The sequence below is a fragment of the Ambystoma mexicanum genome, chromosome 3p, assembly GCF_040938575.1.
Source record: "Ambystoma mexicanum isolate Mex_15411 chromosome 3p, UKY_AmexF1_1, whole genome shotgun sequence".
In the NCBI taxonomy this organism is placed as follows: Eukaryota; Metazoa; Chordata; class Amphibia; order Caudata; family Ambystomatidae; genus Ambystoma; species Ambystoma mexicanum.
In genome coordinates this window covers 510038919-510051015 of record NC_090925.1, presented here as the reverse complement: position 1 = coordinate 510051015, position 12097 = coordinate 510038919, and the positions used below count along the sequence as shown (strand labels likewise).

Sequence of the window (12097 nt, the reverse complement as noted above, 5' to 3'; positions counted from 1 at the left end):
CACATGCACTGCCACCTGCAACAGCCTTTCAGGTTATTCCCTGGAAATGCTTTAGTTTGGGTTTTTAAGCTCCCTTCCTCCTGCGTGCCTCTTGCTCTGCACCTTTCTTCAAAACCTGGTAAGTAAGGCAGCCTTCAGTTTGTTTCGGATTAGGCAGCACGCATTCCTTAGCTGACGCTGCCTCCAACAGGAAATCCTTTCCTCACAAGCAGCCTGGTATTTCCTCTTTAATGTCTGCCCCAATGTCTTATTGTGCTGGAGCTGCTAGCTGTCTCAACCGTCTACTTCCCAATGCGGCCTGTATGCGTTACCCAAGTTGAACCAAATAGCCAAATGTCTGTTATTCTCCCACCAGTCTAACAAATGGCCCAAACGTCCGGTATTTTTCACTTGTTCGCAATTTCACCTCTTGAGGCCCGGATGCTCTCCCAAGCGGGTTGGCTGCCAAAATTCCAATTGCTGCCCACGCACCAGACACTGCTACGGTTCCTCTCGCTCGCCTGCTTCCACCGAACCAGCTCCGTTGCTCGAAGACCACACACACTGCGGCTCGTCTCCTCCTGCATCTTTGCTGCTCCGCCAACTGCTCCCACAGCGCTTCGACCTGGAAAGCGGGACAAAAACAAAAATCCAATCCTCATATGCAGCGGGCATCCTTCTGCTGGGAGCTGGATGCTCCTGCAGTAGGATGCCCGCTGGCTTATATGGAGCTTGACATGGCCCCCTCCTTTGTTGCCCCTCGTGGGCTTTCCTAGCGCCTTGGCACGCTTTGCCACAACCCTCCTCCTTACACAGGGGGGAGGGAGAAGGAGGACACTGCCCGGGTTATCGGGGCACCTCCTCCATTTTCTCCTCCGTCGTCACCTTCATGTCCTCCGGTGATGGATGATACTGCATTGCATCACAGTACTGCCAAGAACTGGTCAACATTACAAAATGCATTACAACAACAGGTACAGGAGGTGTTCCAGAAAGAGCCAGCAGCACTGTGTCCTCAATTTCAACCTTGCAGCTGGGTTTTTGCAAAAACGTGTTGCAGAAAAGACTGCCTGTCAGCAGGTTGTCTGGACTTTTCTGAGTTCTACTGGTAACACTGCAGTCCGCTGCAGAGATGTGTCAACCTGAACCCATGCCAGTGTTTTACTGTCTGCAATGGCGCTGGTCGACTGACTACCTGCAATTGAATTGCTGCGTTGTGCAGTTGCGCTTAGTGGGATAGTCATTTCTCTAGTACACTGAGACTTGGGTGAGAGCCGCTCTAATAGGTACTTTGATCAGCGAGGCCGAAGTAGTACACAAGTGATACATAGTGCAGGAAATTGAAACCGCCCATTTTGGAAAAAGTGAAGGATGGTGTTCTGGCCCGGAGGAAATGGTAGAAGTGCTTTGTGAGTGTGGTGTGATGTATTAGCTGGGTTTTCTTCCTTGGACAGGTTGGTCCACATTTTGACAAGTGCCATCTGTTTGCAGAGCCAGAATGGGTGCTGTGGCGAAGCAGAATTACGACTCGGACCAGAGGACATGGTTCACTGTGCTTTTAGTCAAAATTTTAATAATAATGTCTAGCTTGCTAAAAGGTGATTCCCCGTCTACAAACTAAAACTAAGGTTCTCATCAAATTGCTGGAATAACCAAGAAAACTAACGGGGCCTCTATCTGGTTGACCTTTCTACCTGTAATTTAAATTTAAAAGTCCAATATTCTCACTCTCCATGCTCTAACAACTGGGAGGGTGCATGCAGGATCTACATAGCCAATGATCTGAGCCCAAAATCACCTTAAATAATATATCTCATAACATGGCTCATATACATGCACTCCTAACTCCCTTAATTGATCTAATGAAAATAAGAAAACAAAATGTAAAACCACAATAGTTAGAATCAAAATGCACTCTTCTAGTTCAAAATTCTTAAGCATTTAGTAACTATCATCATCCAACACGTGTTTCAGCCTCTTTGGCACTTCCTCAGGGACAAACTCTTGAAATCCTTTCCAAGACTTTAAAAGTCTAATCAACTGGTTGTCTTTAAATCTCCTATCTTCACTCTGGATATCTGTATGCTCTAGATCATCCAGTTAGCTGGATCCTACAAGTTTGCTTCTTGGGGAATATTATTCCATATATTCTCCTTTTTCTTCCCTTTACAAAGTTTGTTTCCTTAATATTATCTATATGGTATACAATGTAGTCAAAAGAGTTTACCTTCCCTTGCTACTTTGAGCTCTTGTGTGTAAGAACAACCAAGATACTTTGCAAAAATAAAACCCCCAGTTATAAATAGTGAAGGGAAATGACTGGTACAAGACCGCAGTTAACGTTCTTACTGAAAAGGGCAAATGGCCTGAATCCAACAATTGAGCCGGGGAGCAGCTGGACAATAACGACCAGGGAGTCGGTTACCGAAAGGTTGAGGAGCACAGCAGAGCCTTGCACCAAGCACTGTATCCCTCCCCAAGTGTCAGTGAGCTGTTTATTGACACACAGTTACAAATGGAATGGAGAAAGAAGGAAATTGCTTCATAACAAAACTTCATCACTTTGTATATCCTGCCTGCTGCAGGAAACGCTGGAGAGACGTATTATAACCCACCTCGTAAATCCAGCGGAAGGATAGGCAGGCTCTGAATGGTCCAGGGAAAGAGGGACATTGGCAGCACAGAACGGAGAAAAGAGGGAAACACAAGGATAGATTTCAGTGGGCCGCCCGACTGACCTTCGGTGAACAAAAAAATACCAGTACCGTTGGGGGGGGAGGTGGAAAAGGAATGGGCTATAAGTGATTATAGAAACAACAGGGTAAGTTCGAGGACAAAAAGGGAGGTCAACTGCCTTCCCAAACCGTTAAACAAGACAACGGGTTTACGGGAGAAAGATGAGTTTACACTGCGCATTATCAATCATAAGTCAACACACAGTAAAAGGAGAAAAACAATGTGCTAGCTGTCCCTCAGCGAAGAACACCCTATACCTGACAGGAGTGCCTGGCTGTAGGTAGCGTGTGGTGTATTGCCTATCTAATAGGGATAGCTAGTAAGGTCTGTCCCTGAACACTAACAATTGTGGCATACAGATCTATTAAAAAGTGGTATTTTATCACTTCAAAAAAACACAACCAATCGGCTGTTAGTTGCCCGACAGAACGGATTAGATTATGCTGAAAACCAGCTCAAATTTCTGACACAGCAGCTTGTCACCTGGAGGACTGTCCACTTCCAGTTCTTTATTCCACCCTTACTAAATTCACCAAATGCGATTGGTGTGTTACAGAAAGAAACTAAATAGTAAAAGACATCTTTTGTCTAGTGTTTAAAAGGCTCACTTTATGTGAGTATTAGCTGTGTATCTTGTATCCCATGTTGTTATTAGGGATATCCGCATGGTCATGAGAGCCCCCATGACCCGAATGGTCGACCGGTTTCGAAGGCAGGGCGAGTTAGGCCATCTTCTTCAGGACCGTAGTTCCAATTAGAATTATATTCTGGTTCCAGCGTGTCTATGCATTAGACACCATTGGCAAACACGGTCATCCCCTGTAGGGAGACAAAAGAGGGGAAAGTGCAAGAAGGGCGATATTAGCTCAATCTACCTCTTGGTATAACAGCTAGAAACAAACATTTATCAAATTACAGAATAAATCTTTATACTGTCAATGGCAACAAATGTGCCTGTCCACCTAACTAAGTGGTAGAGCGCTATCTCTGGTAAGGGATAGGAAGGTGGAGGGGTGAAAGGATGATAACTGTAAGCAATTAGTGCCCTTGGGCAGTGTCTCAGTTGCATCAAGGAACAGTAGGGTGATCCAATTTCAAAAGGAGATTCACCATTGAGTGCCAGACTAAGCCTCAAGTGCATTTAAAAAACATTGAAAGTGGCGAAAAATGGCCCACCTGTAGTGCTGGTTAGCAAGACCCATAAATACGGCAAGGTGGAGAAAAAGATCAAGCCTGAATACTGTTCAAATGCTTGTATCGGGCGTTGTAATAGAAAAGGTGAAATGCGATAAGTTGCTGTCCGCGATCACACAGGAGCATTAGTCGTGAGCTCGGTCGGGACAAGCTGTGACCAAGCAGGAGGATCTTACCTTCACATGCGCACCGCGCCATCTGCAATGCAAGATGCTGGATACTACAAAATGGCAGTAGCATTGGTAACCAAACAAACCCGATGCTAAGTGGTTTTCCGCCTTCGTCAATGGAGGTGTGTCAAGCCGTATCTCCGAGAACGCAGAAGCTGAAGAAACGGCGGCCATATTGTAGCGGAGTACTAGCTACATGGCTGCTAGGCACGAATGCGTGGGTGCAGTTAAGTGGGTGCAGTAGCCCCAAATGGAATGCATCGGAATAAAGGGTGTACAAGGTAAAACTATTTGAGTGGCCAGAAATGAAAAGAACAGGGGTAGTTGTTACTATGAAAAGCGCCACAGAACACGATTCTTAAATGATGGAAGATATAAGCTGATGGAACGGTGGCCATATTGTAGCAGAGTACTGGCTACGTGGATGGTAAGCACTGATGCATAGGTGCAAGTAAGCAGCTGCCATAGCCCCAAATGCAATGAATCGAAGAGAAAGATGTATAATGTAAGAATATTGGCGTGGCCATTTTTGAAAAGAACAGAGGCGGTTCTGACTATGAAAAGAGCCACAGAGGGAGATGCTTGAATGATGTAGTGTGTATTGGCTGGGCTGCTGCGGCTTAACAATGTATCTGCTATTAACACAGTGTTGGACAATGAAAGGAAAGCAGGAAAGCCACAAATGAGAATCTCTACTTGAGGTGTGCTTGCCCCATTTTGGCAGATCGCAAGTGGAACCTCAAAGTGGATGAGGCAGTTAGCAGGAGATATAGGATATGCCTATGTGGCTAACTACTGCCCTAAATGGGCCATTACGGCGGATCACAGTATAGCCAGCTGTTAATGTAAGAAAGGATACCAAAATGGCTGTCTGGTTGGAGTTATACAGCTGGGTACTGTATCCATAAATTATATTGGTCAGATTAGCGTGACATAACGGCTAGCTCCTGCCACTGAATGGACTCATTAAGGGCTTGTTGGCATGTGTTAAGTCTGTAGATTCACAGTTGTTCACGCATAAACAAAATATCATGGAAGTTGCCACCTCTCCTTGTGGTATTATTTTTTCAATGATGGCCCATTTAAATTGGTCGGCAGCATGATCTTCTGCTAGAAAGTGCGGGACCAAAGGTGCCGTTAGTCTGCCTGTTCTAATGCATGACCTGTGCTTGATCATGCGCTTCCTCACTTCTCTGGTCATCATCCCTATGTATTTGAGGTGGCAGCGACAGGTAATCATATAGACTACACCTCTGTTATTGCAATTGGTGAAGGTATTTTGCATCCTGGGTGTGTGCCAGCCTATGTCCACTTCAGTGGTACGTGTGGTTTGTGCACACATAGAACAGTTACCACAGGGCGAGTGACCTCTGGCAGGTGTGGTGTTCCATAGAGCCTGTTGGCTTGGACCAATGGTTTGTTTGGTTGGTGATAATGTCTTGGCCAATTTGTCCCTCACATTCTGCCTTCTTTTTAGAGCAAACCGGGTAGTTGGTATAAAGCATTTACCAGTATTGAGGATAGGCCATAACTTTTTTATTTCACTTTTGATTTTGTTGAGGAGAGGTGATTAAACAAGCAATAAATATTAAAGAGTAAGGGACTACAACCCATCAGATGGCACACTATGGATAAATAGTGAGGCATTTTTCCAAACCCCTTGTTCTGTTTTAATGAAAGTAACATGAAGCAAACAATACTGTGTCTATCTCCTTAGTGCGACCCCTCCCAACAGCCAAAAATACATTTCTGAAAAGTATCTTCTTGGTACCGCAAAGTGCAGCAAATGCGTTAGTACAAGTAAAATGTGATTTGAGCCCCATGGATGAGGAGGCAGGGCTAAAGCCTGCCTTTTGTTGGTTGAGGGTTTGGGGAAATCCATAATTGGGCAAATATTGTGAAGCAATGGTGTTTATGATGGAGGGGAGGCACAGTATTGCATGGTTCGCACATGTTAAGAGGTGCCTCTCCACCCTGAATGAGTTGTTACTCGGATGATCCAACATTAATAACTCAGGAAACCAAGTCCAGGGTGAAGACGACAATCTCTCTTCACAGGAGGGCTATCGTGGAAAGCTGCTGACTTACTTTAGTGCAAGGTCCGGGCTACTGACTCATAAAGTTAGTTTTGGATATGAAAACTACCTTGACATCATAACCCCTATCTTCGCTTGTGCGCTCTACTTGGAATTTCGCATTGACTGCTGGAAGGTACAGAAACATACTAGTCACTTGGAGAACATGGAGGCGCTTGTTGCCTGGTTTGTGGAGCTGATGAAGAGTCCTTGTTGCACTTTGTTTATATGCAAAGGAATGAAAACTTTGAGAGTTAGGTACCTCAAACCGTTGTATTTATTGTATAATATTTGCACGGCGGATGAGGCCATGAGCTTTTGTAAATCTACTCTCAATCTGGATGTGGTATACTTTGTATCAAAGTACATACACCAGGCTTGGTTAAGGAGGTATCCCTTGATTGATGAAATGTTTTGCACATGAAGACTTAAATGTTGAATAAAGGTTTACAAGAACAATAGGGATTTCGTCCTTTTCTCCTGTTTCTCTTGAGTTGCAATATCTTTATCATGTTTTATATCCATTAGGACTCCCTGGTCTGGATTTAATCTTTCGGACTGCTTAGCCATACATGGGTTCAGGGTTTCTTCTTTTGCTTTGTAGCCGTCCACCGCCCATCCCCTCTTCCTGAGCAGCCCGCGTACCTGCTCTTCCACCAGGGAGGGTCGATGATGCCTGTGTCAGCAACGTTCCACTCTGCCAGTCTTTCGGGTGCTTTTCGCTGTGGCAGACTTGTCAAGGCCACGCCACTACTCTCAGTTCTCTCTCTTTCTCTGTACCTCAGCATGGGGATTGAGGAGCTCTCGTTCCCGGTGTTCCAGGATTTGGCAGCATTTCCCAACCTCTCAGCCCACGACATCCTCTGCATGGTCTCACCTCCAGTAAGTGTCTCTGTTCCATGCTCAATCGGCAGCGTCTGCTAAGCATGTCTCCTCTCCTGGCGTTCCACTCTGCGTCAGGAAATCTCTTCCTCCAGGTGAAATGTCATTCATTTTATAGTATAACATATGAAGTCTGAGGAGGGTTCAGCAGTGGTATCAATCAAACTAAAAGATTTCATCACCTTTACATCAGTGGTCCCCATGTAGGCTGAGAGTACAGATTTTATAGGGTTTCTCAGTATAATCCAGAAGTCCTTGTGCTCAAATTGGGAGTCACTCCCAGTGAGGTCCCACTTGCCCAAACCCCTAGGGTGGGTCTTGTGGAATGGGCTGACCTCCCTAGCCTCAAAGTGGGTGGCTACCCCTTGGGAAGAAGGAACGAATACTCTAGATTCGTCACATATCGCCCCGTTAAAAGGGAGCTCCACTCTACTGAGCTGACTATTCTCTAGGGACTGCAGTTTTCCCAAACCCACAAAGGCTCTTCTTTGCCTCCAAAACATTCTTCACAAGATGATAAAGGAGAGTACCTCTCTGAAATGTTTCCCTGGATATCTTGAATTAAGAGGTTCAAAAAAGTGGGGCAGTCAATGCCGATAATGACGTCTTCGGCTAACCGTGGGACGACTACGGCTTTCATTTTCATTGACTGTCTTCTAAACTCTAAAGTGTGGAGAACCTTAGGGTAGATCTAGGCATCCCCATGCACACAAGTGGTTTGATAGCCCCACCTTTTTCTATATCTGCAGGATATACTAGGTTAGACCAAATGGCTGTTTGTTTGATGCCTCAGTCAATCAGGGCTTTAGCCCAGGTGTTGTTCACTCAGATAGACTCACAAGCTTGAAAGATTCTGGAGCAATAGCAAACTTCAGTCTCTTTAAAGGTTTCCTCCTTGTGCTCCTTTTCCTCTTGCCATTCATCCTCCTCTGTCTGGCCTATGCCCATGGGTTGTTCAGGCAGTTTCTGGGGCATGCTGAGGTGAAGTGGCCCTTTTCTCCACATGAAAAACTAATGGGCATAGAAGGGAACAATGGTTTTCCGTCCTCTGCGCCTTCACCTGGTGTTCCCTTTCGACAGTGGGGAAAGCTAGATTTTTTTTTGGTATCGCCCCTCCCTGGTTGTGGGAGAGGGGAGATGGAATCTGTTGACGTCTATACTGCCGTGAGGGAGTAGTCCGGCTTGATGGTTTACATTCTTTCTTGGGCTCTGGAGTTTTTCTCTGATGTTTAAAGAATTTCAAATCCTTAAAGTGAGCATGCATGACAGGAATAACAGTTTCCAGATAAGGCTGGGGTTGCTGGAGCTATGCTCTCTAGAGGAGAGGGGACAAGGCATTGATGAACTGCTCTAGTGTTGGGGCTTCTAACAACCCTGGTAGAGTTTATTTCCCCAACCAGTGGCTTAGGATATTGTGGACCCACCCAGCTAGTCCAATGAGGTCCCATTAGGGAGTAACTGTATATTATGGAATTTTCGCCAGAAGAAATCCTTGGTTTGCCCAACCTTTTACAAGAGGGCTACTTTTATGTCTTGAAAAGGAGTAGTCCCATGGGTTTAGTGATTGGATAAGAGAGTTGTAAGTCTCCTTCTAAGGGGGGAGTTAGATAACATGTTTGGAGGACTTCCTCTCAATGAAGCTGGGCTGCTAGTCTCTCAAAATGAGTGAAAAAGGCTCCTAGGTCTTCCCCCTCCTGATAAGACTGTAATACTGCGTGGGGGAGGACCCAATGATTTTGACCTAGCCCTATCAGGCCCCGGCCAAGACTCTCCTGGTGGTGTTGGTGAGCCCGGGCTTTCCTCTCTATAAAATTTTCCAGGAGATCTTCTATAGATGCCTCATTGGCTCTAAACACTAACTGAGGGACCTTGGGGAAAACAAAATTCAGGACTAAGGCGTTCAAACTCTCGCTCATCCTATGAGCCATTAGGGAGTTGTGTTGAAATAGGAGTGGCAGTTCTTTCGTCTAGGGATCAATGTTTTGGGATGGCCCCAGGGAGGGTTTAATACCCCAATGACCCATTGGTGGCAAATAGTCAAAGGGTTTAGACAAAAGGACTCTGGTTTGGGTCTGACTCTGTGTCCAGTCTCCAAGATCTCCTTTGTGACGCCATATGTAGTGAACCAGAAGTATGACTTGGACCAGAGGACATGGATCACTGTGCTTTTATTCACAATAAAAAGAATAATGCCTAACTTGCCCTACTGCTAACAGGCGATTCTGTTCCTGCAAACTACAACTAAGGTGCTTGTCAAATTGTCAGAATAACCAAGAAAACAGTCCTCTGTCCTAACTAAAGAATTAAGAGAATTCTTCCCTTCTCCCCAAGGGGTACCTCTGACCCCTGTGAGGCTTGGGACGGTAGCCGGCTATGCTAGGGACGTGAGCCCACTCTTCAATACCCTCCCTAGGCATAGAGGCAAGTGTGACTTCATCGAGAGAGACCCACCCTCCTTAGGGGACAAAGACTCCCATTCCTGCGAGGAACTTCATAAAGCTGTTCACACTGTGGACTACATGGAATGTTCTAAAATATCAGAGACTTTTAAGCATCAAGACTGCGATGAAGAGACACTTAATAGATGTTATTATCTCATAGAAAAAGAACATGTCCCTTTAAATCGAGATTTCCAATCTACTGGGATGAGCATGTTAAAAAATGTGTATTCAACCAGTAACCTGAAGAGAGAGGAATGCATATGCAGGCACGGGAAGACCCCGAGCTGCGTAACACCTGAGGAGGGATAGAAACGCAAACGCAGGCACAGGCGGACCCGAGCTGCATAACAACTGAGGAGAGAGAGCAACGCATATGCAGGCACGGGAAGATTCCGGAGCTGCTCAGCATTTGGGGAGAGAGAGGAATGTATACTGTGGCTAGTCTGAAGAAGGACATGGACTTTCTGACAACATTGTGAACTCTCATTTGTTAGAACAAAATTGGAAGGCCTAACTCTCCCTAATCTATGGGGGATTCCTTAATACTTTACTAAGTGCTGGATCGTGGCATTGGTCGCTATGGCAACGCTGGTGCTTTCTGCAACGTGTTGTGCAGCCATGCCGTCTCTGTACCGGTCTGGTCTTCCATCAAGATGGCCCCCGACACTGCTTGCAACTATTCAAATCGGGAGCAGAGACCCAGGAAGATGCATCTCAACTCCTGAGAGTACTGATGCTGTTTTTCTTGCTTTTCACTTGCTGCCAGTCCTGTTCTGTACCCTTGGCTCCTGCTCCTTACCTCCTGCGCTGCCAGTCTGTTCTGCTCTCGACAGGCTGTCCCTGTCCTCTGGATTCTCCTTCCCTTTCTTTCTGTTTCCTCTCCTGCTCGGCTCCTGCCTCCCCTGGCTGCTAACCACTCTGAACCTCCCCTCATTGGAGAAACCTGCCTCGATTCAATCAGCCTTTTTCAATGCTTGACTCCAAACTGCCTGTTGGATCATCTCTACGCTACAGTGACACTTTTCTCCAGCCTTCTGAGTGATTTTCTGGCATTGCCCTTTCCCTCCTGGGTCCAGCGGTGGGCTCTTGATGTGGATTCCGTTCCCATCCGGACTCCAACTTCAAATGCTAAGTGCTGATTCCCTTACTTCTCCCGCTCCATACTTCTTCTATGTAAGTGGGCTTACTCATAAATACCTCACACTAAGGTGCTCGTGTGTCAGTCGTGAATGTCCAAAGAAACAAGTCCACTGTCCAAAACTACCCTCACTGATGGTACCACCAAGAGAAACTAACATAAAGCAGGAGAATTACTCCCTTCTCTTGGGGTTCTCCTAGTACCAGTCTTTAATATATGAACCATAGTCTCTTGTGACTTTTCATATCAATCTCTTAAATTCCACAAGGGGTATTATGAACATCCCCCTTTGTTTTGGATTCCCTTTGGTGCCCCCTTTTCCAACTTAAAATGTGATATCTTGCTTCTGTCTTTAAATTCAGGATTGTATCCTTTTTTCTCTTTATCACTATAATGTTCTTGTAAAGGATGACACTTTATCTTTCCCCTTTCCCAGGGTATTCCTTGACATTGATTCGCTTTCCAAATGTCCAACCTCTCTTTGTACTTTTCTCTTTGTTAATGTACTTCGTATCTATTTGGTTTACAAGTTAACTGTCTGTTCCTTCTTTCATCGTAACCAGTTAACTGTGCCTGACCAGGCCTCTGTTTTACTCCACCATCTTGGTATCTATCGGTTTTCAAAGTTGCGTCTATTTCATATTTAGTACTGCCATGAGTTAACTCTATGTGATAACAATTCTCTCTCTCTCTTCATGTGTATTATATCCTTTTGTCTTTTTCAAATTTAGCACTTTGACAAGTTAGCTCAGTACTATAATGCTTCTCTTTCTTCATATGTATTATATTCTCTTGATTTTGAAGTTAACTCATATTAATATTTAGCACTGTGACCAGTTAGCTTAGTACTATGATTCCCTTTTCTTCCGTTCCTGCACCTCCTGGTCTCCCAGTTATCTACCCACTTCACTGAGGACATTTTCAGATGTTCTCCATATCGGGATTCGGATCGCTCTTCATGGTTCTGGGATGCTGTCTTCCTCCTGACGATCGTGTCCTCATTCTTGCTCTCTCTCTTGGCTCTTGCTGGTGTCCAAAGGACTTCAAGGACACACTTGGCCTTTCTGCCGCCAATGGTACTGGCAGCGTTTCTCGAACCATCGGTCCACCACAGGTTCCTTCCTGTGGTCTTGCCATCACCTTTGCTTGGGCTTTTGCTCTTGCCGATCAGGAGTCTTAGGCTACGGGTTTGCTATGCCTTTGGCATCCCGAGTACACTTTGCAGGCGATTTTGAAACTCATGGTCTCCCAGCGCCTCATTCTCCTCTAGCGTTATGCTGCTTGGAACCTCCCACAGCCTGTCTTGGCCGTCGTCTCTCTCTCCTCATCTGGTTTCTCTCTCATATATATTTAAGCTTCCGAACATACTCGTCCCAAAACAGTTGACATTTTCATTTAAAGGAAAATGACCTTGAATTGGAGAATAATGATATACCTTTATAGTTTCCTCATCCCAGTCTTGATAGTCCATTTTCACTTGTG

The 12097-nt window shown here is 45.4% G+C and overlaps 1 long non-coding RNA gene across 1 annotated transcript; it reads right to left on the bottom strand.

Moving 5' to 3' along the window:
• Positions 1-3204: 3204 nt before the first annotated feature.
• LOC138579558 (uncharacterized) lies at positions 3205-4185 on the bottom strand. Its single transcript, XR_011304070.1, has 2 exons — positions 4086-4185; positions 3205-3534 (listed from the first exon to the last, which is right to left on the bottom strand). It is a non-coding gene; the product is annotated as an uncharacterized lncRNA (long non-coding RNA).
• Between the last annotated feature and the right edge of the window lie 7912 nt (positions 4186-12097).